Here is a 23,444-nt window from a genome sequence, read left to right on the forward strand (position 1 = left end):
ACCCTTAGGCCACCTCCATCCACTGCAAATCATGAGTACTGACACCATAAACCCCACTGTGCAAGTGTCCCTTCATGTCCCTCTTTTCAGTTCTTCCAAGTTTATATCCAATAACCAAGTTGCAGGACCATATGGCAACCCCATGCTTAGCTTCCTGTGGAACCAGCACACTGTACTCCAGATGGGCTACACCATTCTACTTCCCCACCAACAGTGATTAGGTACATCCCTCTCTCCAAATTTTCTCCAGCACTTGTATCTCTCTATTTATTTTTTAAACAGTTTTATTCACACACTGTGTATTCCCTCCTAAGTAAATAATCAATGGTTCCCAGTGTAATCACATAGCTATGCATTCACCACCACAATCTATATAAGGACATTTCCATTTCTTCTGCAAATAAAGAGGAAAAGGAGGGAAAAGAAGGAAAAAGGAAAAAAGAAAAAGAAATGATGAATAAAAAAAAGAAAAAAGAAAAGAAGGGAAAAGGTCAGACAACACCACCACCATCAAGAATCCCATACTCCTCCCTTAAATCCCCCTCTTATAGACATTTAGCTTTGGTATATTGCCTTTGTTACAGTTAATGGAAGCATATTACAATGTTACTGTTAACTGCAGAATCTAGTTTGCATTGATTGTATTTTTCCCCAATACTATCCCATTTTCAACACCTTGCAAAGTTGACATTCGTTTGTTCTCCCTCATGTAAAAACATTCTTATATTTGCACATAACTCTAAACTTCCTCCTTCCACTACATTCACACACCATTCATCATTGTTAATTATTCTCACAATAATAACATTCTACCCTCACTTCTGTCCAATTCCAAACATTTAAGTTCAACCTAGTTAAACATTCTGCACATATTAAGCAACCGCTCCCCATTCTTTAGCCTCATTTTATACCCTGGTATTCTATATTTTATGTCTATGACTTTATATAGTAGAATTAGTTCATATCAGTGAGATCATACAATATTTGTCTTTTTGTGTCTGACTTATTTTACTTAACATAATGTCCTCAGGGTTCATCCATGTTGTCATGTGCTTCAGGACTTCATTCCTTCTTGCGACTAAATAACATTCCATCACATATGGCCCCACCATTCCAAATAAAATGATAATTAGCTTTCCTCTGTCTGCAAAATACTCTGTTGGAATTTTGATTTGTATTGCATTGAATCTGTAGATCAATTTGGGTAGAATTGAAATCGTAACAACATTTAGCCTTCCAATCCATGAACATGGAATGTCTTTCCATTTATTCAGCTCTTCTTTGTTTTCTTTTGGCAATGTTTTGTAGTTTTCTGTGTACAAGTCCTTTACATCCTGGGTTAAATTTATACCTAGATATTTGATTCTTTTAGTTGCTATTGTAAGTGGAATTTTTTTTCTTGATTTCTTCCTCAGATTGTTCCTTTCTAGTACATAGAAACACTACTGATTTTTGTGCATTGATCTTGCATCCCGCCACTTTGCTGAATTCGTTTATTAGCTCTAGTAGCTTTGTTGTCAGTTTTTCAGGACTTTCTAAATATAGGTTCATGTCATCTGTAAATAGTGAAAGTTTTGCTTCTTCCTTTCCAATTTGGATGTCTAATCTTATTTCTTTTTCTTACCTAACTGCTCTAACCAGAACTTCTGTCACAATGTTGAATAAAAGTGATGACAATGGGCATCATTATCTTGTTCCCAATCTTAGAGGGAAAGCTTTTAGTCAGTTAGCTGTCAGTTTTTCTATATGCCCTTTATTATATTGAGGAAGTCTCATTCCATGTCTAACTTTTGAAGTGTTTTCATCAAGAAAGGATGCTAGATTCTGTCAAATGCCTTTTCCTCATCGATCAAGATGATCATATGTTTTGTCTCCTTAGATTTGTTACTGTGGTGTATTACATTAATTGATTTTCCTGTGTTGAACAACATTTGCATACCCAGTTGATCATGGTATATGGTGCTTTTAATGTGCAATTGGATTTGATTTGCAAGTATTTTGGTGAGGATTTTTTCATCTATATTCATTAGAAAAATTGGTCTGTAACTTTCCTTTCTTGTAGTATCTTTATATTGTTTCAGTATTAGGGTGATGTTGGCTTCACAGAATGAGTTAGGTAGTGTTCCCTCCTCTTCAATTTTTTGGAAGAGTTTGAGCGGGATTGGTATTATTTCTTCTTGGAATGATTGTTAGAATTCACCTGTGAAGCCATCTGGTCCTGGGTTTTTCTTTCTTGGGAGACTTTTGATGTCTGATTCAATCGATTACTGGTAATTGGTCTGTCAAGATATTCTATTTCTTCTTGAGTCAGTGCAGGTTGTTCAAGTGTTTCTAGGAATTTGTCCGTTACATTTGGACTGTCTAACTTGCTGGCATACAATTGTTCATAGTATACTCCTAAGATTCTTTTTATTTCTGTGGAGTCAATAGTAATTTCTTCCCCTCTCATTTCTGATTTTATTTGCTTCTTATCTCCTTTTTTAATTAGTCTAGCTGAGGGTTTGTAAATTTTATTGATCTTCTCAACAAACCAGTTCTTGGTTTTATTAATTCTCTCTATTGTTTTTTATTCTTAAGTTCATTTATTTCTGTTCTAAGCTTTGTTATTTCTTTCTTTCTCCCTGCTTTGGGTTAGTTTACTCTTCTTTTTCTAGTTCCTCTAGGTGTGAAGTTGGGTCTTTGAAGTTAGGCTCTTTCTTCTTTTTTTAATGTAGGCATTATGGCTATAAATTTCCCTCTCAGCAATGCCTTCATTGCATCCCATGTCTTGATATGTTGTGTTTTCATTTTCATTCATCTCAAGATATTTACTGATTTCTCTTGCAGTACCTTCTTTAATCCATTGATTGTTTAGGAGTGTGTTGCTTAACTTCCATATATTTGTGAATTTTCCAGACCTCTGTCTGTTATTGATTTCCAGCTTCATTCCACTGTGGTCAGAGAAAGTGCTTTGTATAATTTCAATCTTTTAAAATTTATTGAGACTTGTTTTGCCAACCAACATGTGGTCTACCCTAGAGAATGATCCTTGGGTACTTGAGAAGATTGTATATCCTGCTGTTTTGTGGTGTATGTGTTTGTTAGGTCTAGTTCATCTATCATGTTATTCAAGTTCTTTGTTTTCTTATTGATCCTCTGTCTAGATATTCTATCTATTGATGAGGGTGGTGTATTGATGTCTCCAACTATTATTGTAGAAACATCTATTTCTCTCTTCAATTTTGCCAGTGTTTTCCTGATGTGTTTTGGTGGACCCTGGTTAGGTGCATAAATATTTTATTGTTATTTTTTCTTGGTGGATTGCCCCTTTTATTAATATATATTGTCCTTCTTTGTCTCTTATAACAGTTTTGCATTTAAAATCTATTTAGTCTGATATTAGTATAGCTATCCCAGCTCTTTTTAGTTACTGCTTACATGGAATATCTTTTTCCAACCCTTCACTTTCTAGCTTTTTGTGTTCTTGAGCTTAAGGTTAGTCTATTGTAGACAGCATACAGATGGATCATACTTTTTTATCCATTCTGCCAATCTGTATCTTTTGAATGGGGAGTTTAATCCATCAACATTCAATGTTATTGCTGTAAAAGCATTACTTACTTCAACCATTTCATCCTTTGGCTCTTATATGTCATATCTTATTTTTGTTTTACTTCTTGTCCTTTTAGTTACCCTTACTGATAATCTTCACTTCTACATTCTCCTCTAAGCCTCTCTATTCTGTCTTTTCCTTTCAGCCTACAGAGCTCCCTTTAGTATTTCTTGTAGGGCAGGTCTCTTGTTCATAAACTCTCTCAGTTTCTGTTTATCTGTGTATGTTTTAAACTCTCCCTCATGTTTGAAGAACAGTTTTGCTGTATAAAGAATTCTTGGCTGGCATTTTTTCTCTTTCAGTACCTTAAATATATCATGCCACTGCCTTCTTGTCTTCAAGGTTCCTGGTAAGAAATCAGCACTTAATCTTATTGTGATTTCCTGGTATGTGATGAATTGCTTTTCTCTTGCTGCTTTCAGGATTCTCTCCTTATCTTCGGCATTTGACATTCTGATTAGTATGTCTTGGAGTAGTTCTATAAGGATTTATTCTGTTTGGAGTATATTGCACTTCTTGGACATGTATATGTATGTCTTTCAAAAGAGTTGGGAATTTTGGGGCCATTATTCCTCAAATATTCTTTGTGCTGTTTTCCCTCCTCTTTTCTTCTGGGACACCCATGATACATATGTTTGTGAACTTTGTACTGTCATTCCATTCCCTGAGAAGCTGTTCAGTTTTTTTCTATTTTTCTCTCTGTTATTCTGACTGTAGATTTTGATTGTCCTGTCTTCTAGTTCACTAACTCTTTCTTCTGCCTGTTCCAATCTGCTGTTGTATGCCTCTAGTGAATCTTTAATCTCTACTACTGTGGCTTTCATCCCCATAATTTCTGTTATGTTTCTTGTTCAACTTTCAAATTCTTCTTTATGCTCATACGTTATCATCTTAATATTCTTTATTTATTTTTGCATATTTTCCTTCATCTCCTTGAATTGATTGAGGAGATTTGTTTTAACATCTCTAATTAGTTGCTCCAACTTCTGAGTCTCCTTTGAAGTTTTAATTTGTTCACTTGACTGAGCCACATCTTCCTGTTTCTTAGTATGGCTTGTAATTTTTGCTGATGTCTGTGCATCTGATTACCTTGATGAGTTTACTCTGTTGGTCAGAGTACTTTCTCTCGCTTGCCTAGAGCTTATTGTTGATCGGCTTTGTGTTAAGGCTCTTTTTGACACTTGGTTCAACTTATTCTAGACTTTTAGAATTTCCCATGTTTAGCTTATCAGATTTTTTCAACTTTTCTTCATCAGATTCTTGCTGTGGGTATGCAGTACAATTTTTAAGATTGCGCTGTTTGTGCAATTGTTTCATCCTCAGGAGAAACCTTCCGTTCCTCTGTTCCTTCTCCAGGAATCTTAATCTGTTCCATTTGTTTTTGTAGTCGTCTATAGTTTTTTCTGCTTTTTTTTTTTTTTTACTCTCCTTTGATTGTCTCTTGCTGCTTTTGCCTGGGGAGCAAATTCTGGGAGGAGGATCAACCCAGAGAGAACAGTCTAAAGTTGGTATTTCCCAGTCAAAATAGAGCCAGGGACCCATGAAGAGGGTACAGACAAGTTCCAAAGAACCCTGGGGAATGGGTCAGGAGAGACACCAAAAAGCCATTATTACAGCTTTCTGAAGCTGTGCTTTCCTGGCCTGCCCAGCAGATGGCACTGTTCAGCAAACTGTTCCTCACAGCCCTAAGGAGACCCTGCATTTTTGAACCTCCACCCTTGTCAGGGGTGGAGTTGAAACAGTGTCCCTGTCTGGGGTGGGCTAAAATAGCAGTTCAGAGCCAAGACCCAGTAATCTTAATTTGCCAATCAAAAGCCATGATCAGAACTTGGTCATGCCCCTTCCCTGTTCTTGGGCAAGAGGGCCCATATCCCTCTCTGTCTTCAGAAGCCAGCCAGGGACCAGACCCAAAATGGGTCACCTTGTGAGTGAGGGATGGGCACCAGCAGTCATCATGAAGTGAGTTACTCATAGTTCTTTATCACAGTTTCTCAGCCTTTGTCCTGCTCTCCCCTAGATGCTGTACAGTGCTCCCCTGGCCTCCAGAGCCACAGAACATTTGTTTCAGACAGTTTCTGCTTGTCCACTAGCTGTTTTCAGAGGTGGGATGAGTCTTGGAGCTCCCTACTCTACCATCTTCCCCATGAGACATTCCACTCATGCCACAGTGATCTTTGCATAAGCAGTTCTACTCCATAAGGACCTAACCAATAGAGACTTGGATTATAGCTTTTAACCATTTCTACTCCATAAGGACCTAACCAATAGAGGCTTGGATTATAGAAGTTCAGTTCTATAAGATCAGAGATATAAGGCTCCCCACTGTCAATTGGAGTACAAGCTTTCACCATCTCTTTCATCAAATGCATACCATGAGTAACCACATGCCAAAATTTGACTTCACTGCTGGTTCTCGTGGCTAGTTTGAAAGCTCCCACAATGCTTTACTCTAGGTTTTTAAAGGTATATGGATAAAGTCAAAATGAAATTCACAAAGCACAGGCTTAGGTGTGCACAGTGTAACTAACTTTACCTCCTGTACCTCAATGTAATTCTTGTCTCCAAGCTTCCATTCTGATAGTTGAAGAAAGTCTAATCTAGACAAAAGCAGGTAAACTCTCATTCAGAATTTTTTCCACCCTCGCTGCACCCAACCCCAGGTAGGTGTTAAGCTCCGGGAGGCTTATGCAAAGAGCACTGTGGCATGAGTGGGATGTCATTCTGATCCTGAGTCAGCATCCCTGGAGATGTGACTCACCTTGATAGTCCTCATACATTCCAACTCTATGTGGGTAGGAGGCAGATGTGCTTCCATCTGATCTCTTCTGGGATGGGCCATGCAACCTCTGCTGCAGGTCTCATAATCCTAGCTGAAGACCCCCAGTAGGCCCTTCAGCTTCCTCACTTGCCCACTCTTCCCCCTCTTTCTTGCGGCAGGTGGCAGGATGGGCGCATCTTCACTCCCATGATGCTTCACTTTGCCAGAACACCTCTTGCAATATCTCTGTGAATGCCACTGAGGCACTGTGGTGAGGCTTCCATGCCAGCTACCCGAGTTCCAGAAATGCCAGGCAGGTAACAGGTCCATTCCACCCTGCACTCAAATCTGTTAAGAAAAAATTATCTAAAATTTGGAAGTCAGGCAAAAAGAAAATCACATGACTTCAATTATCATGCTAAGTCATTGTCTAACAAGCTCATTTAATTCTAGGCCAATGTATTTTTGTTTCACTTATTGTCATCTACTGATTAGGATCTAGAGAGTTTACAATACTATAGATGTTTTTAGAAATTGATAAGATGCAAATAATTTTTGTCCAATAACAATGCAAATGATTTTTGCCCAGTGGAGAAGATAACTCCAAAGGCTATGGCTTTTATTACTCTATGGGCCATTAACCAATTGTGTATCTAAATTCACAGTCTTACTCAGCATTCTTTTCTTTTTTTGTTCACTGACCAATACACACATCAGTTTTTCACATCCTCCTTTGAACTGGTTCCCGTAGCTATTCTGAGGGATAGCAGTCCTGATACTCATTCCCATTCCACTCCTGCCCAATGCCAAAGATCAAAAATAGACTGAAATCTAAGCTTTTTGAATTCTCCTCCAACTCCCTTTTCTCTCCTTCAGCTCATGGTCTGAGGGTGCAAGGTAAGGGAGAGTTGTAGGGAAAAAAGTTTTGTCAAATGGAACAGGCTTTCAAATTTTCTAGTTTTATTTTGCTTTTAGCTTAAAAGCCAAGAATTGGTGTCTTTGTTTCCACAGCCAACCATTGTTGACACCATCTAAAACAATAGCTGCCCCCTTGTCTAACTGCCCAGATTGGGTAATAGGATGTTGGGGATTGAATCATGTTCCCCATAAAAGGCATATTAAGCTCCTAGTGTGGATATGAGCCCATCTGTAAGTAGGGTCTATGAAGATGTTATCATTTTTATAGTGTGCCCAAAATGAATGAGAGGCCTTTATCCAATAGGGCAGAAGTCCTCATAAGCAAAGAAAATTGGACACAGAGAGAAAGCTACAGGGAGCTATAAGAAGCTGGAAGTCAGTGGAAACCAGCAGGAAAGGAGAAGATGCTGCCCTGTGCATTGCTGTGTAACAAAAAAGCCAAGGTACCGATGAGGAACAGCAGCCAGCCCTGGAATGCCACATCTTTGGGGAGAAAGCATCACCTTGCTGATGTCTCAGTTTTGGACTTCTCCTAGCCTCAAATCCATGAGCCAATAAATTCCTGTTGTTTATGCCACCCTATTGCATGGTATTTGTTTTAGCAGCCAGGAAACCAGAACAGGGGAACACAAAGTAAAAAGAGGATGAGGGAAAGAATATCTCAATCAATGCTTCACATAATACCAGTGCATAAGATTTATATATGATCAGAATCTGGATGAGCTCCTTTATACTCAATTTCATCTGCCACTTGGCCAGGGACTTTCTTTAATTCCCAATTGTCTTTTTTGAGCCAGACAATGGAATACAATTTGCTCTAACATAGAACAGATGAAATTGATATTCCTTTGTCAATAATCAATTGGTAGTTCTCCAAAGAGGATATACAAAAGACCAATGAGCACATGAAAAGGTGCTCAATCTCATTAGTCATTGGAGAAATGCAAATCTAAACCACAATGACACACCACCTCAGACTGACTAGAACAGATATTATTTTTAAAAAGAAAAACATCAGGTGCTGGTGAGGATGCAGAGAAATATGAACCTTAGTACCTTGGTTAGGGGAATATAAACTGGTGCAGCTGCTGTGGAAAACAGTTTGGTGGTTCCTCAAAAAGTTAAACAGAGCTATCTTATGACCTGGCAATCCCTTTTCTAGGTATATACCCCAGAGAATTGAAAGCAGGGACTCAAAGAGATAGTTGTACACCAATGTTCATAGTGATATTTTTCACAATTGCCAAAAGGTAGAAGCAACTCAAATGTCCTTCAGCAGATGAATGGATAAACAAAATATGATATATACATACAATGAAAAATTATTCAGTATTAAAAAGGAATGAAGTTCTGATCATGCCACTACAGGGATGAATCTTGAAGACATCATGTTGAGTGAAATAAGTCAGACACTATTTGTGTGAAATGCTTAGAATAAACAAAGTCATAGAGTCAGAAAGTAGACTACAGTTTAGGGGCTGGAGGGAGAATGAGGAGTTAATGTATAACGGATGTAGGGTTTCTGTTTGGGTTCTGGTAATGGATGAGGTTTCTGGTGAAAGTAGCACAACACTGTGAATGTGATTGCTTCCACTAAAAATACACTTGGGAGTGGTTAAGTTGGGAAAGTTCATGCTGTATATGTGTTTCCACACTTAAGGTGGGAAAAAAATAGACTAAAGAGACAATGTTAATTAAATGTAATACATGATCCTGGACTGGATCTAATAATGGAGGAGAAAATGCCTCAAAGGGCATTATTGGGGCATATGAAAAAATTAGAATACAGACTATAAGCTATATCCATGTATGGCTGAATTGTCCTGCTAGCTAGGTCCAAGGACAGGACTCTCAATGGACAGGAGGGTGGACATGATCATCTATTGATTGAATTTGTTGGTGGACGGATACACTGCCCAGGGGTGATATAGATATTATAAACTCAAAACCAGGGCATGGAAATGGAGCATGGCTAAAGAGAGAGATGGGATAAAAATGATTGACAAACTTCTAAATGCACTACAATTCCTTTCTTTTCTGCATTGGTTTTGCTCATTGGTGCATTTTTAAAGAAGTGTCTTTTTTGATATTGTTCCTGATTCTGTCACCTTGTTCTGGTAAGAACCTTCAGAAAATGTCTTTCAGGAAAGCAGGGGATAAACTGGGAACGCAGTGGGCTTTCCCCCTGCACCATGGAGGAAGAGGATTGAAGCCCGAGGCAACAGCTAGTGGCTGTAAGAAGGTGCCAACTCCTGGGTTCTGTGAGAGAAATATGGAGATTACAATGGAATCTGCCTCAGACAGAGAAATGATAGACAGGAGGAAGTGGGGGAAGAGCAAGGAGAAACACAGAAGGATCCTCTCTGATCCTATATCCTCCCTCACACACCACAATATGGCGAAGTATCCTTAATAAAACTTAACTCACAAATATAAACTGCGAAATTTATATCGATGTAATTTATTGAACTTGATAACTGTACTTAAGATAGATAATAATTGCTCATACGTGGCCCTCTCTCTCTAGCTAAGCCAACTTGGCAGGTGAAATCACTGTCCTCCCTTCTATGTGGGATCAGACACCCAGGGGAGTGAATCTCCCTGGCAACGTGGAACATGACTCCCGGAGAGGAATCTAGACCCGGCATCGTGGGATGGAGAACATCTTCTTGACCAAAAGAGGGAAATGAAAGGAAATGATATAAGCTTCAGTGGCAGAAAGATTCCAAAAGGAGCCGAGAGGTCACTCTGGTGGGCACTCTTATGCACAATATAGACAACCCTTTTTAGGTTCTAATGAATTGGGGTAGCTGGTGGTGGATACCTGAAACTATCAAACTACAACCCAGAACCCATGAATATTGAAGACAATTGTATAAAAATGTAGCTTATGAGGGGTGACAATGGGATTGGGAAAGTCATATGGACCACACTCCCCTTTGTCTAGTTTATGGATGGATGAGTAGAAAAATGGGGTAAGGAAACAAACAAACAGACAAAGGCACCCAGCGTACTTCTTTACTTAAATTGCTCTTTTTCACTTTAATTATTATTCTTGTTATTTGTGTGCGTGTGCTAATGAAGGTGTCAGGGATTGATTTTGGTGATGAATGCACAACTATGTAATGGTACTGTGAACAATCGAATGTACACTTTGTTTTGCATGACTGCATGGTATGTGAATATATCTCAATAAAATGAAGATAAAAAAAGATAGGTACATAAGTAAATATCCTTGTTCTTAGGAAAAGTACATGGAAGCATTAAGTGTTCAAAGGGCATAATGTACACAACCTGCCCTTGCATGTTTAGAAAAATGGATGGAACTAAATGGAAAATGTGACAAAATATTAGAAGTTGGTGGATCTGGGTACCTGCATAGCGGGTGTTGGAATTCTCTGTATGGGTTTTGTATTATTTTTGTGAAAGTCCTGTAAGTTTGAAATTATTTCAAAATAAAAAGTTTATTTTTAAAAAGAGAAATAATCAATTGGTAGGAGAAGAAAGGAAAGATTTTTCTCAGTCTCCTTGTTTGTAAAACGGCAATAAAAAAGTAGTAGGGTAAATTTTGGAGATTTTTAAAATTGAAGTTCCCCTGTGACCACAGACTTCCTTCCATCAATGTCAGTGATATCAATCATCCCAGGGGAAGGTAGGCTACAGCCTAGACAAAATGGTCAAGTTCTTGGCATCTCAGCTTAATTTATGTACAATTTTGGAAAGATAGGGCAGAGGCAAATGTATGAGAGCCAAAATGCTTTCAACTTGCAAATCTGGTTCTCGAGAAAGGTTTTATTTAACTTCTTTTTTTAAAAGTGTGAAAAGTTGGCATGGCACATCAATAGCAGACCCTCTTGGGTTCTGTAAAGAGTTTGCAAGGGGGCTCATGAGTAGAAAAAAATGCATGATGACAAAGGAGCAATTTTTCCATCAAAGAATAAAAAGATAGGTGCTCCAGGATGGTGAGAAGCTAAAGCTTAAAGACAATGGGAACCTGAGAATCCTGCCTCAGATGTGAAGTGAGGGGCTGTAGAAAAGGAGCCTTTGATGGATTTAGGGAACCCTAAATTGCCTAAAGGCAATTGAGTCCTGTGCCAGTTTGAATGTATTATATCCCCCAAATACCATTATCTTTAATGTAATCTTGTGTGGGCAGACCTATCAGTGTTAATTAGATTGGAATTCTTTGAGTGTTTCCATGGAATGTGCCCCACCCAACTGTAGGTGGTAACTCTGATGAGATATTTCCATGGAGGCATGGTCCCACCCATTCAGGGTGGGCCTTGATCAGTGGAGCCATATAAATGAGCTGACAGGCAGAGGGAACTCAGTGCAGCTGTGACTGATGTGTTGAAGAGGAGCTACAGCCAAGAGGGACACTTTGAAGAAACCACAGGAGCTGCAGATGAGAGACAGTTTGAAGACAGCTGTTGAAAGCAGATTCTTGCTCCAGAGAAGCTGAGAGAGGACAAATATCCCTAGTGCAAATAAGAGTGACATTTTTGAGGAACTGCAGCCTAGAGAGGAATGTCCTGGGAGAAAGCCATTTTGAAACCAGAACTTTGGAGCAGATACCAGCCACGTGCCTTCCCAGCTAACAGAGGTTTTCTGGACACCATTGGCCATCCTCCAGTGAAGGTACCCGATTGCTGATGTGTTACCTCAGACACTTTATGGCCTTAAGACTCTAACTGTGTAACCAAATAAACCCCCTTTATGAAAACCAGTCCATTTCTGGTGTTTTGCATTCCAGCAGCATTAGCAAACTAGAACAAGTCCCTTCCTGGGACACAGCATAGGACCCTGAATGGAAACTCCATGGCAAAACCCCACAACTAGGGAGGAGTGGCAAGATGGTGGCATAGAGAGGTGTGGAATTTAGTCCTCTAGAGCAACTAGTAAATAGCCAAGAACAACTATTAAATAGTCTGGAACAACTGCTGGGGGACAACTGTGACTGTCCACACATTGCACACTAGCCTGGAATGGGTGGAATGGCTGAGTTCACAGCATAAAAGCTGTAAGTAAAAACTGTAGAACCATGCCAGGAGCCCCCTCCCCCTATGGCAGGCTGAGCTGCAAAACCTCACTGTGGGAGAAAGCAGCAGTCCCTGCCAAGAACAAGCAAATATAGCTCAACCTAGCTCCAACTTGGGTTTTAAATAACAAATGTCAATTGCTGAATACAAGCTACTAAAACAGACAAACCCCTAACAAGCAGCAAAGTACCCTGAGGTCACTCCCAGTGGAGAGAAGGTGGGACTGATGGGAAAAAAATACAGAGGCTTTTGGAGACAGCTGTGCTTAGAATACTGGAAAAAGCCTGTGTCCCAAGAAAAGGAGCTCAGAAGATCAGGTACTATCTCTGGCCAACAGGCAAAACTGGGGGGGCAAGGACTGGCTCTGAAAAGGGGCTTTCTTTCCCTTTTTTTCTTTCTCAATCTGAGTGGCTCAGTGGAGAAAGCCTCAGGCATCTTCAGTTCTCAGTGCTCTGACTCAAGCAGGGGTGGAGTTAACAGAGTCAGAGAGACAAAGGAGTAATTCAAGTGCAGAAGATAACTCCCCAGGAGGTATATCTTCCCTAAGAGAAGGGAGGTGGGGACCAGTACAAGTGCCTGCCCTCCCTTCAGAACTCAGACCCCAGGGCCTGGGGGAAAACAATCTGTGTCAGTTTGGATTATTATGTCCCCCAAAACACCATGTTCATTGATGCAATCGTGTGGGGGCAGACATTTTTAGTCTTGATTAGGTTGGAACCTTTGGATTGGGTTGTTTCCATGGAGATGTGACCCACCCAACTGTGGGTGATAACTCTGGATTATTTCCATGGGGGTGTGGCCCCACCCATTCAGCATGGGTCTTAATTAAATCACTGGAGCCCTATAAGAGCTCAGACAAGAGAGACATTTTGGAAACGGCCATTGAAGGCAAGCTTTTGCTGATACTTTGTTCCAGAGAAGCTAATAGAGGACAAAGCACCCCAAGAGCAACATTTTGAAGAATGCACAGGAGCTGAGAGAGGAGCTGGAACACAACCCAGGATCAGCAGACACCAGTCATGTGACTTCCCAGCTAGCAGAGGTTTTCTGGATACCACTGGTCTTCCTTAAGACCAACTCATGTTGATGCCTTAACTTGGATATTTTCATGGCCTTCAGACTGTAAAGTTGTAACCAAATAAACCCCCTTTATAAAAGCCAATCCATTTCTGGTATTTTGCATAACAGCAGCATTAGCAAACTAGAACACAAACCAGAAACAACTTAAGCTGAGAATTAAAGGGGCTTACAGATGCCACCTGCTGGGCAGGTTAGGAAAAGCACAGCAGCTAGAGGCTTCACAGGAAAGTCTGTCAATCTTCTAAGACACACCCTCCAGGAAACCTGATTCTGAATATAGCTCCCTCCTGAGACCTGAGCCCATTCTGGTCTGGGAAAATCTGATTGGGGTAATCAAGGAAACCAGATGCCTAGACAACAACAAACTACAAACCACGCTAGGAAAAAAAAAGATATGGCCCAGTCAAAGGAACAAACTTACACTTCAACTGAGATGCAGGAATTAAAACAACTAATGCTAAATCAATTCAACAAGTTTAGGGAGATATAGCAAAAGAGATGAAGGATATAAAGAAAACATTGGGTGAACATAAGGAAGAACTCAAAGGTTTAAAAACAACTGACAGACCCTACGGTAATGAAAGGCACAGCACAAGAGATGAAAAACACAATGGAGACATACAACAGCAGACTTCCAGAGGCAGAAGAAAACATTCAGGAATTGGAGAACAAGACACCCAAAATCCTACACACAAAAGAACAGATAGGGAAAAGAATGGAAAAATATGAGCAACATCTCAGGGAATTGAACAACAACTTGAAGCACCAGAATGTAATTGTCATGGGTGTCCCAGAAGGAGAAGAGAAGGGAAAAGGGGCAGAAGCAATAATAGAGGAAATAATCAATGAAAATTTCCTATCTCTTAAGAAAAACATAAAATTACAGATCCAAGAAGCACAGCACACCTCAAACAGAATAGACCTGAATAGGCCTATGCCAAGACACTTAATAATCAGATTATCAAACATCGAAGAAAAAGAGAGAATCCTGAAAGCAGCAAGAGAACAGCAATCCATCACATACAAAGGAAGCTTGATAAGACTATGTGAGGCTTTCTCAGCAGAAACCATGGAGGCAAGAAGGAAGTGGGGTGATATATTTAAGATACTTAAAGAGGAAAAACCACCAACCAAAAATCCTATATCCGGCAAAACTGTCCTTCAAATATGAGGGAGAGCTTAAAATATTCTCTGACAAACAGACAATGACAGAGTTTGTGAACAAGATACCTGCGCTATAGGAAATACTAAAGAGAGCACTACAGACAAATAGAAAAAGACAGTAGTTAGAAGTTTGGAGCACAATTTTGGGTGATGGTAGCACAATAATGTAAGTACACTGAACAAAGATGACTGTGAGTATGGTTGAAAGAGGAAGGTTAAGGGCATGTGGGACACCAGAAGGAAAGAGGAAAGATAAAGACTGGGACTGTATAACTCAGTGAATCCTAAGGTATGCAACAATTGTGACAAAAGGTAAAAATATGTTTTTACATGAGGTAGAACAAATGAATGTCGACATTGCAAGATGTTAAAAACAGGGTGGGATTGAAGGAAAAATACAATCAATGCCAACTAGAGACTACAGTTAACAGAAACACTGTAAACTTCCTTTAATATAACATAGGCAATATACCAAAGCTAAAAGCATATGAGGGGGACACAGGGGAAGGGTAAGGGACTCTTGGCATTGGTGATGTTGTCTGACTTTTTATTTTACTTTAGCTTAATGCTATCTTTCCTTTTGTTGCTTCCTAGCTGTCATGTTTTTTTTTTTTTCTTTTTTTTTCCCTCTCATTTTTTTCTCCCATATCTCTACCTTCTTTGACTCTTCCTCCTCCTTTGTGGAAGAAATGGAGATGTCCTTATACAGATAGTGGTGATGGTGGTGAACACATAAATATGTGACTATACAGGCAACCATCGATTGTTTACTTAGGATGGAGTGTATGGTGTGTGAACAAAACTGTCTTAAAAAAAATGGGTTGATGAAGAAACCTTGAGGGCACTATATTGAGTGAAATAAGACAGACACATAAGGACAAATATTGCAGGGTCTCACTGATATGATATAATTATAATATAATATGTAAACTCATAGACATGAGATGTAAATTATCAGGATATAGAATGAGGCTAAACAATGGGGAGTGGTTGCTTATTATGAGCAGAATGTTCAACTAGGATGAACTTAAACGTTTGGAAATGGACAGAGGTGATGGCAGCACGTTGTGAGAATAACTAAAAGTGCTGAATGGTGTGTGAAGGTGGTGGAGAGGGGGAGCTCAGGGTCACGTATGTCACCAGAAGGAAAGTTGGAGGTCAAAACAGGGGAATGTATAACACAGTGAATCTTGTGGTGGACAATGTCTGTGATTAACTGTACAAAATTAGAATTCTCTCTCATGAACTAGAACAAATGTATGACATATAACTAGAAGTTACTAATAGAGGGGCATATAGGAAAAAAATATATACTTATTGCAAATTATATACTACAGTTAGTAGTATTTTAATATTCTTCCATCAACAGTAACAAATGTACTACACCAATACTATGAATCAATAATGGAGGGGAGTGGTTAGGGGTATGGGAGGATTTGAATTTCCTTTTTCTGTATGTTTTTATTTCTTTTCTGGGGTAATGAAAATGTTCTAAAAATTAAAAAAGTATTAGCTGTGGTGATGGTTGCACAGCTGTATGATGGTACCGGGGGCAATTGATTGTACACTTTGGATCTTTGGATAATTGTATGGTATGTGAATTTTTATCTCAATAAAAAAATGGAAAAAAAAACAGTCAGGGCTGAGGGTAGAACAACTTTCCATTGGCTCGTGCTATCCTGAGAATACTTATTTTAGCATCTCCAGCTCCCCAGGCAGGAGCTGGGGTAGTGGCAGAGTCACAGCAGACACTGGGGAAGTTTCTCATGAGAATCGGGGACGGAGTCTGCACCAGGGGTTTCCTTAACTGTGGCCCACACTGAGCAGCCCTCTGAGGGGAGATCAGGGACACAGGGAGCTGGTGGGGAGGGGCCTGGCAGCAGTCCTGATAAGATGATCCTAAAAAACCCACGGCCTGCTTAACTTTTGGGTTCAGAGCAGGTTGGAGAAGAAGCAGAATATAAATCACAGAAGAGGCCGTGCCCACAGTCTTCCCTCTGCAATCTCTTTTTCCCAGAGATGCTATTTATCACCAGCAGGCAAAACGTTAGGTAAAAGGTATAAAGGCAGATGAGACCAAGAGTTCAGACAAGTGCAGTGGAAGAATGAGGGACCCCTGTGTATAGGAGCTTCCATGTGTTGAAATTTAGCTGAAATTAAACACCCTGGACTGAGAACAGCTTCCCAGAAGATTCTGTCCATTGTGCAGCATTGTGAGCAGTGGCTTTTGGTGTCACCATCTGCAAGGTTTGCATCCAGCACAGACTTTTTGAACCCCTGTGTCCTTATTGTAAGGAGAGGATAATAATTAGCAGACAGGACTGCTATGAGGATTAACTTAAGCAGAATCTTAATAAATTTAAATAAATTTAAATGCGGTAAGCAGAATAAAGCCCCTCCCCCCACTGAAGATGTCCCTGCCGTAAACCCCGGATCCTGTGACTATGTTATCTTACATGGGAAAATCATGCAGACGTGATTAAGATAAAGACTTTGAGAAAGGGGAGTATTCTGGATTATTCAATAGGCCCTATTAATCATATGGGTCCTTAAAATCAGAGGTCCTTTCCCACTGTGGGCAGAGGGAGATTGACTATGAAAGAAAGGACAGGGAGATGCGAGGATGCTGGCTTTGAAGATGGAGACAGAGGCTGCAACCAAGCAATGCGAGCAGCCTCTAGAAGCTGGAAAAGGCAGGGAAACTGCTTCTCCCCCAGAGCCCCCAGGAGGAACCAGCCCTGCGGACACCCTGACCTTAGCCCAGCGAGACCCCTGTCAGACTTACCACCTACAGAACTGCAAGAATAAATGTGCATTGTTTTAAGCCACTAAGTTTGTGGCAATTTGTTATGGCAGCCTTAGAAAGCTGATACAGAGACATAGGAGCAGTTATACCCAATTAGATGAAATTAAGTAAACCCTATAAAATACCTCATAGGGTTTTCCCCAAGCAGGAGAGAAGAACTCTGTTGTCAACAAAAATATCATTTAAAAATATTTTTTCATGGTTAAAACAATAGAAATACATGTCCATCACTGACAGACACAACCTGAAAAATACAGAAAAAAAGAAAAAATTTCCTCATAGTCCCCCTATGCCGAGGCAGCTCTCATCAGCACTTCAGTGCATTTCTTTCCAGTTTTAACTTCTTTTGTCTAAGTGATCATTCAGATGCTAAGTTATACATACTGACTTTTTAAAGAAATAGTACTGTATTTCTGATTTTGAAGGGATGTGTGCTTATACAGGACAAAATTTTTAGAGTACAGAAAGGTATGAAAAGGAAAATTTTAAATCACCAGGAATCTCACTCCCCTCCCCAAGATAACATTTCAAATATATTTTATTAGTCCTTTTCTAAGGATGATTGAGAATACAGTGCATAAACTTCTTTTTTTGCCCACAGAGAGGTCATAAGTTTTAGAAAGAATAGGACATAGAAATAACTGATTACATTTACCTCCAGGTGATTTATGAGGGTTTTACACCATCTACCTCCAACCCCCCAAAAATTCCATCACAGTAGACCAAATCTTAGATTAGTTGAAATACAGGGTTTATCAAATCAACCTTACATTTGTGATTTTGAGCTTTTGTTTCATGCTTGGAAAGGCCTTTCTCATCCCAAGATTAAATATTTTTCATTTCTTTCTGTTGTTATATGGCTTTGGGAATTTTTTGGACCTTAAAATCTATGAAATGTTTTCAATATGTTTTGGTATAAGGATGAAAGTTAAGGATCAGCTTCATTTTTTTCTAAATGGCTGTGTTGGTTGGGTTCCTGTGTCAATTTGGCCAGGTGATGGTACCCAGGTGTCTGGTCAAACAAGCCCTGGCCTAACCATTACTTCAAGGACATTTGTGGCTGGTTAATAAGCCAGAAGGTTGGTTGATTAAGTCATCAGTCAATTGATTGCAGCTGTGGCTGATTATATCAATGAAAGGCATGTCTTCCACAATGAGAAAATTCAATCAGCTGGATTTAATCCAATCACTTGAAGACTTTTAAGGGAGAACAGAGAAAACTTTCATTTCTGCTCCAGCCAGCCAGCCTGTCCTGGGGAGTTCACTGAGGACCTTCATCAGAGTTGCCGGCTTGCTGCCTGCCCTATGGAATTTGGATTCATGTTTCCTATCCTACAGAATTTGGAATCCTGCATCCCCACAGTTGCATGAGACACTTTTATAAAATCTCATATTTACAGATATCTCCTGTTGGTTGTTTCCCTGGAGAACCCTAACTAAAACAAGGCTAACTCCAAAATCTTGTTAAACTCATCTTTGCCCCCAGATTTAATATACCCACATTGATCAAAGCTAAATTCCCAAATATACTTATTCTATTTCTATACCTATATTCTATCATTAGGCCAGTACCACAAGGTATTATAGCTTTATGATGCCGTTTCGCCAAATCAAGCATGCAACTTCAAGATGCACTATTTTGTGTAAGTTAAGAAAATACTGCAATTAAATTATGACACACTACTGAGTGTGAGAAGTATCCCAGCCTTAGAGATGTTAAAATGTGAAAGACGCATGCCTTAGATCAGTGCCTTACAATATGCCAGGTAGGGCAAATCACCCTGGTCACTTTTCTTTCTCAGAAGTCTCCTGATGATTACCTGTTTATTTTACCATATGAATTTTGTATTTTGGCAAGTCACTACAACCATCAAAGAACTCACACCACCACCAAAAAAAAAAAAAAACTGAAATTTTAATTCAGATTGCATTGAATTTTCAAACAAACTTATGGGAAATTACACCAAGGATGCATAATTAGAAAGTAACTGGTTTAGTTTTTCCCCTAGTCAAAAATTGTTCCAGAGGACATCATCAACATGGCAATGTAAATAGCTACTGAAAATTCCTCTCCAGAGAGTCAGTGAAAAAAGACAACAATTCTGAATTGTTTGAAACTCTGGAGGAGGATATAGACTGGAGAAGGGCGCTGCAAATGCCACATTGAAGAAAGAAAAGAAATATTAGGTTGGAATCTTCCATCCCAGACCAGCCGGTCCACTCCCCTCCCCCTTACTTGGTCTCCTTGTGGGAAAGGCACAGAATCAGCAGACAGGACCCCTCCCACCAGGGACACAGATTTTAAAGTCTCTCACAACAGTGAGACATACCCCCACTGTTTGAAGACCCGAGGGACAGAGAAGGCCATTTCAAGGCCCAGATCAGTGAAGGACAAAGAGATTGAGAAAATGTGGCCAGAGACTGCATTTTTAGCCCTGGGTCTGAAAACACTTCCCCAACCCTTGAGCGAAGCAGCAGCTGGCAGTCATTTCCTTGCCTTGGGGATGCTGGAGTATTGGGCCAGTTGAGGGGGTACTCTGCCACAGGTGTAGCCCCACGTTGAGCCAGAATGTTCCAGCAAAGTGAGAGCATGGGAATCCTGAAGTTTCCACTCACCTGTATGCACCCTGTGCTCAGAGGCAAAGCAGCTTCTGAGGACGATTAAGTTACAAGCAGCACCATCTTCTGGACAGTTTGGAAAGTGCAAGGGAAACAGAGCACCACTGGAAGCCAGCAGGTCTATATTACCACACACAGTGAACTTGCTGGGGTGCCCAGTGCCTACCTCCCATCCCTGTGGCAGGCCATGGTGGGTGCCTGATTTGGGGGCAAGATTGGGTGACAGAGCCAATCTGACAACTGGCCAGGAAAAGAAACAAAGAAATAAAGAGATCAAAGAAAACCAACAATAAAACCCAAAGCAAAAGAGAGAAAACAACCTTCAAAATAAGTTAATCAAGAAACGCAGATGTGTACACAGCAAAAAAATCACAAACCACATAAGGAAACGCAAAGATATGGCCCTAACAAAGGAACAAACTAACATCTCAATTGAGATTCAAGGGGTGAAACAACTATTTAAAAATGTTCAAACAAATCTTCTAAATCAAATCAACGAGTTGAAGGATAATGTGACAAAAGAGATGAAGGATATAAAGAAGACTGGGTGATCATAAGGAATAATTTGTACACTTGAGAAAACAAACGGCAGAACTTATGGGAATGAAAGGCACAATAGAAGAGATGAAAAATACAATGGAAACATACAACAGCAGACTTGGAGAGGCAGAAGAAAGGTTTTCTGAACTAGAAGACAGGACATCTGAAATCCTACACACAAAAGAACAGATAGGGAAAAGAATGGAAAAATATGAGCAGGGTCTCAGGGAACTGAAAGACAACACAAAGCACATGAATGTACATATTATGGGTGTCCCAGAAGGAGAAAAGAAGGGAAAAGATGCAGAAAGAATAATAGAGAAAATTATCAGTGAAAATTTCCCAACTCTTCTGGAAGAAATAAAATTACAGGTGAAAGAACAGCATACCCCAAACAGAATTGATCCAAATAGACCTACTTCAAGACACTTACAAATCAGATTGTCAAATGTCAAAGATGAAGACAGAATTCTGAAGGCAGCAAGAGAAAAACAATCACATACAAGGGAAGCTCAATAAGACTAAGTGTGGATTTTTCAGTAGAAACCAAGGAGGTGAGAAGGCACTGGTATGATATATTCAAGATACTGAAAGAGAAAAACTGCCAACTGAGAATCCTATATCTAGCAAAACTGTCCTTCAAAAATGAGGGAGAGTTTAAAATATTTACAGATAAACAGAAACTGAGAGAGTTTGTGAACAGGAGACCTCCTCTACAAAAAATATTAAAGGAAGTGCTACAGACAGACAGGAAAAGAGGAGAGTGAGGTTTGGAGAAGAGTGTAAAACTGAAGACACCAGGAGATAGAAAGAGGGTAAAGATCAGGCATTTGATGCTGAAGGAGTACAGAATATTCAACACGATTGATTGTATAGATCCAGAAATAGATAGAACAATACCAGGTGATGGTAGCACAACATTGTAAGTACACTGAACAAAGATAACTGTGAGTGTGGGTGAAAGAGAAAGGTTAGGGGAAAGATAGCAGATAAATAAATACTGGGATGATATAACTTAGTGAAACCTAGAGCGGATAACGATTGTGATTAAACGTACAAATACAAGAATGTTTTTACATGAGAGACAACAAATGAATGTCAACTTTGTGAGGTGTTGAAAATGAGATGGTATTGGGGAAAAATAAAATCAATGCAAACTAGAGTCTATAGCTAAGAGTAACATTGTAATATGCTTCCATTAATTGTGATGAAGGCAATACACCAAAGCTAAATGTCTGTAAGATGGGGACATAAGGGAGGGGTATGGGAGTCTTGGTATTGGTGTTGTTATCTGATCTTTTTATTGCATTTAATTTTAATTTTATTTTTTCTTTTGTTGCTTTTTAGTTGTCATCTTTTTTTCTTTTATTTTCTTTTTTCTTTTTTCTCCTCCCTCTTTCTTTGTGGAGGAAATGAAAATGTCCTCATACAGATAGTGGTGGTGAATGCATAACTATGTGATTAGGCTGGGAACCTTTGATTGTTCAACTTAGGAAGGAATGTATGGTGTGTGAATAAAACTGTCTAACAATAAACAGAGAGATAAAAGTGCTGGAGAAAATGTGAAGAAAGGGATATACCTCATCACCATTGGTGGGGAAGTAGAATGGTGCAGCCCATGTGGAGGGCAGTGTGGTGGTTCCACAGGAAGCTAAGAATGGAGTTGCCATATGGTCCTGCAACCCCATTGTTGGGTATATACTTGGAAGAACTGAAAAGAGGAACATGAATGGACATTTGCACAGTGGGGTTTATGGTGGCAGTATTCATGATTTACAGTGGATGGAGGTGACCTAAGGTTACATCAAGTGATGAACAGAATGGTGAACTGTGGTGTATACATGCAATGGAATATTGAGTGGCTACAAGAAGGAATGAAGTTGTGAGGCATGCAACCAGGCGAATGGACGTTGAGGACAGTATGCTGAGTGAAATAAATCAGAAATGAAAAGACAAATATTATAATACCTCATTAATATGGACTAACTATAATGTGCAAACTCTGAGAATTGAATCTGAGAACATAGGTTATCAGGGGAAGGCTTATTGTAAAGGTTCCTAGACTGTAAGTTCAGGAACTCTATTCCTGAGTTGTAACAGCTGTTTCTAAATTATGAGAAGCTGGGCTCTTTGTGTATAACCTGGTCAGTCCCTGGAACTTTGGGTATCTGTGTGACACCTGAGATTCAGAGACAGAGGCTGGCAACTATGAATGTCAGCATTACCCCATACAGCAAATGTTAAAGAGTGTGAAAAAGATATCCGACTTCAAGTAGCAATATGAGTGAAATGGACTTGGTTCAGACTAAGGTAAATCAGACTAAAGGGTAAAGGACGATAGTGACTGTGTTTTAAAACCCCAACCTCTGTGTGAGACCAAAGGAAGAAATGTTTATTAAGTGCAAAATCTTTATTTTTGTAACACACTGTAAAATTTAACTTGCATGGTCAGTTTATTCAAACACCATAATTACATGGAATGTTGAATAGGAGTGAGAGCTGGTTGGTTATACAGGTTAGTTTGAAGCCCCAATACATCCCAGAGTAATTTGGGCAGAGAATAAAAATGTATTTGCAAAGCCCCCTTGAGGGACTGGGGGAAAATGTGGAAATATTAAACTTCCCCATCTGGGGAATTTCTGATATTCTCACAAGCACTGGGGACTACTGATTTAGAAAGCTGAGCCCTTGATCTTGGGTCTTGCCCTTATGAAGCTTGTTATTGCAAAGGATAGGCTAAGCCTACTTAAAATTGTGCCTAAGTGTCACCCCCAGAGATTCTCTTTTATTGCTCAGATGTGGCCTCTCTCTATAAGCCCACTTGACACGTAATCTCAATGCCCTCCCCCTATGTGGGACATGACTCCAGGTGTGTAAATCTCCCTGGCAATGTGGAACATGACTCCTGGGGATGAACCTGGACTCAGC

The sequence above is a fragment of the Choloepus didactylus genome, chromosome 24, assembly GCF_015220235.1.
Source record: "Choloepus didactylus isolate mChoDid1 chromosome 24, mChoDid1.pri, whole genome shotgun sequence".
In the NCBI taxonomy this organism is placed as follows: Eukaryota; Metazoa; Chordata; class Mammalia; order Pilosa; family Megalonychidae; genus Choloepus; species Choloepus didactylus.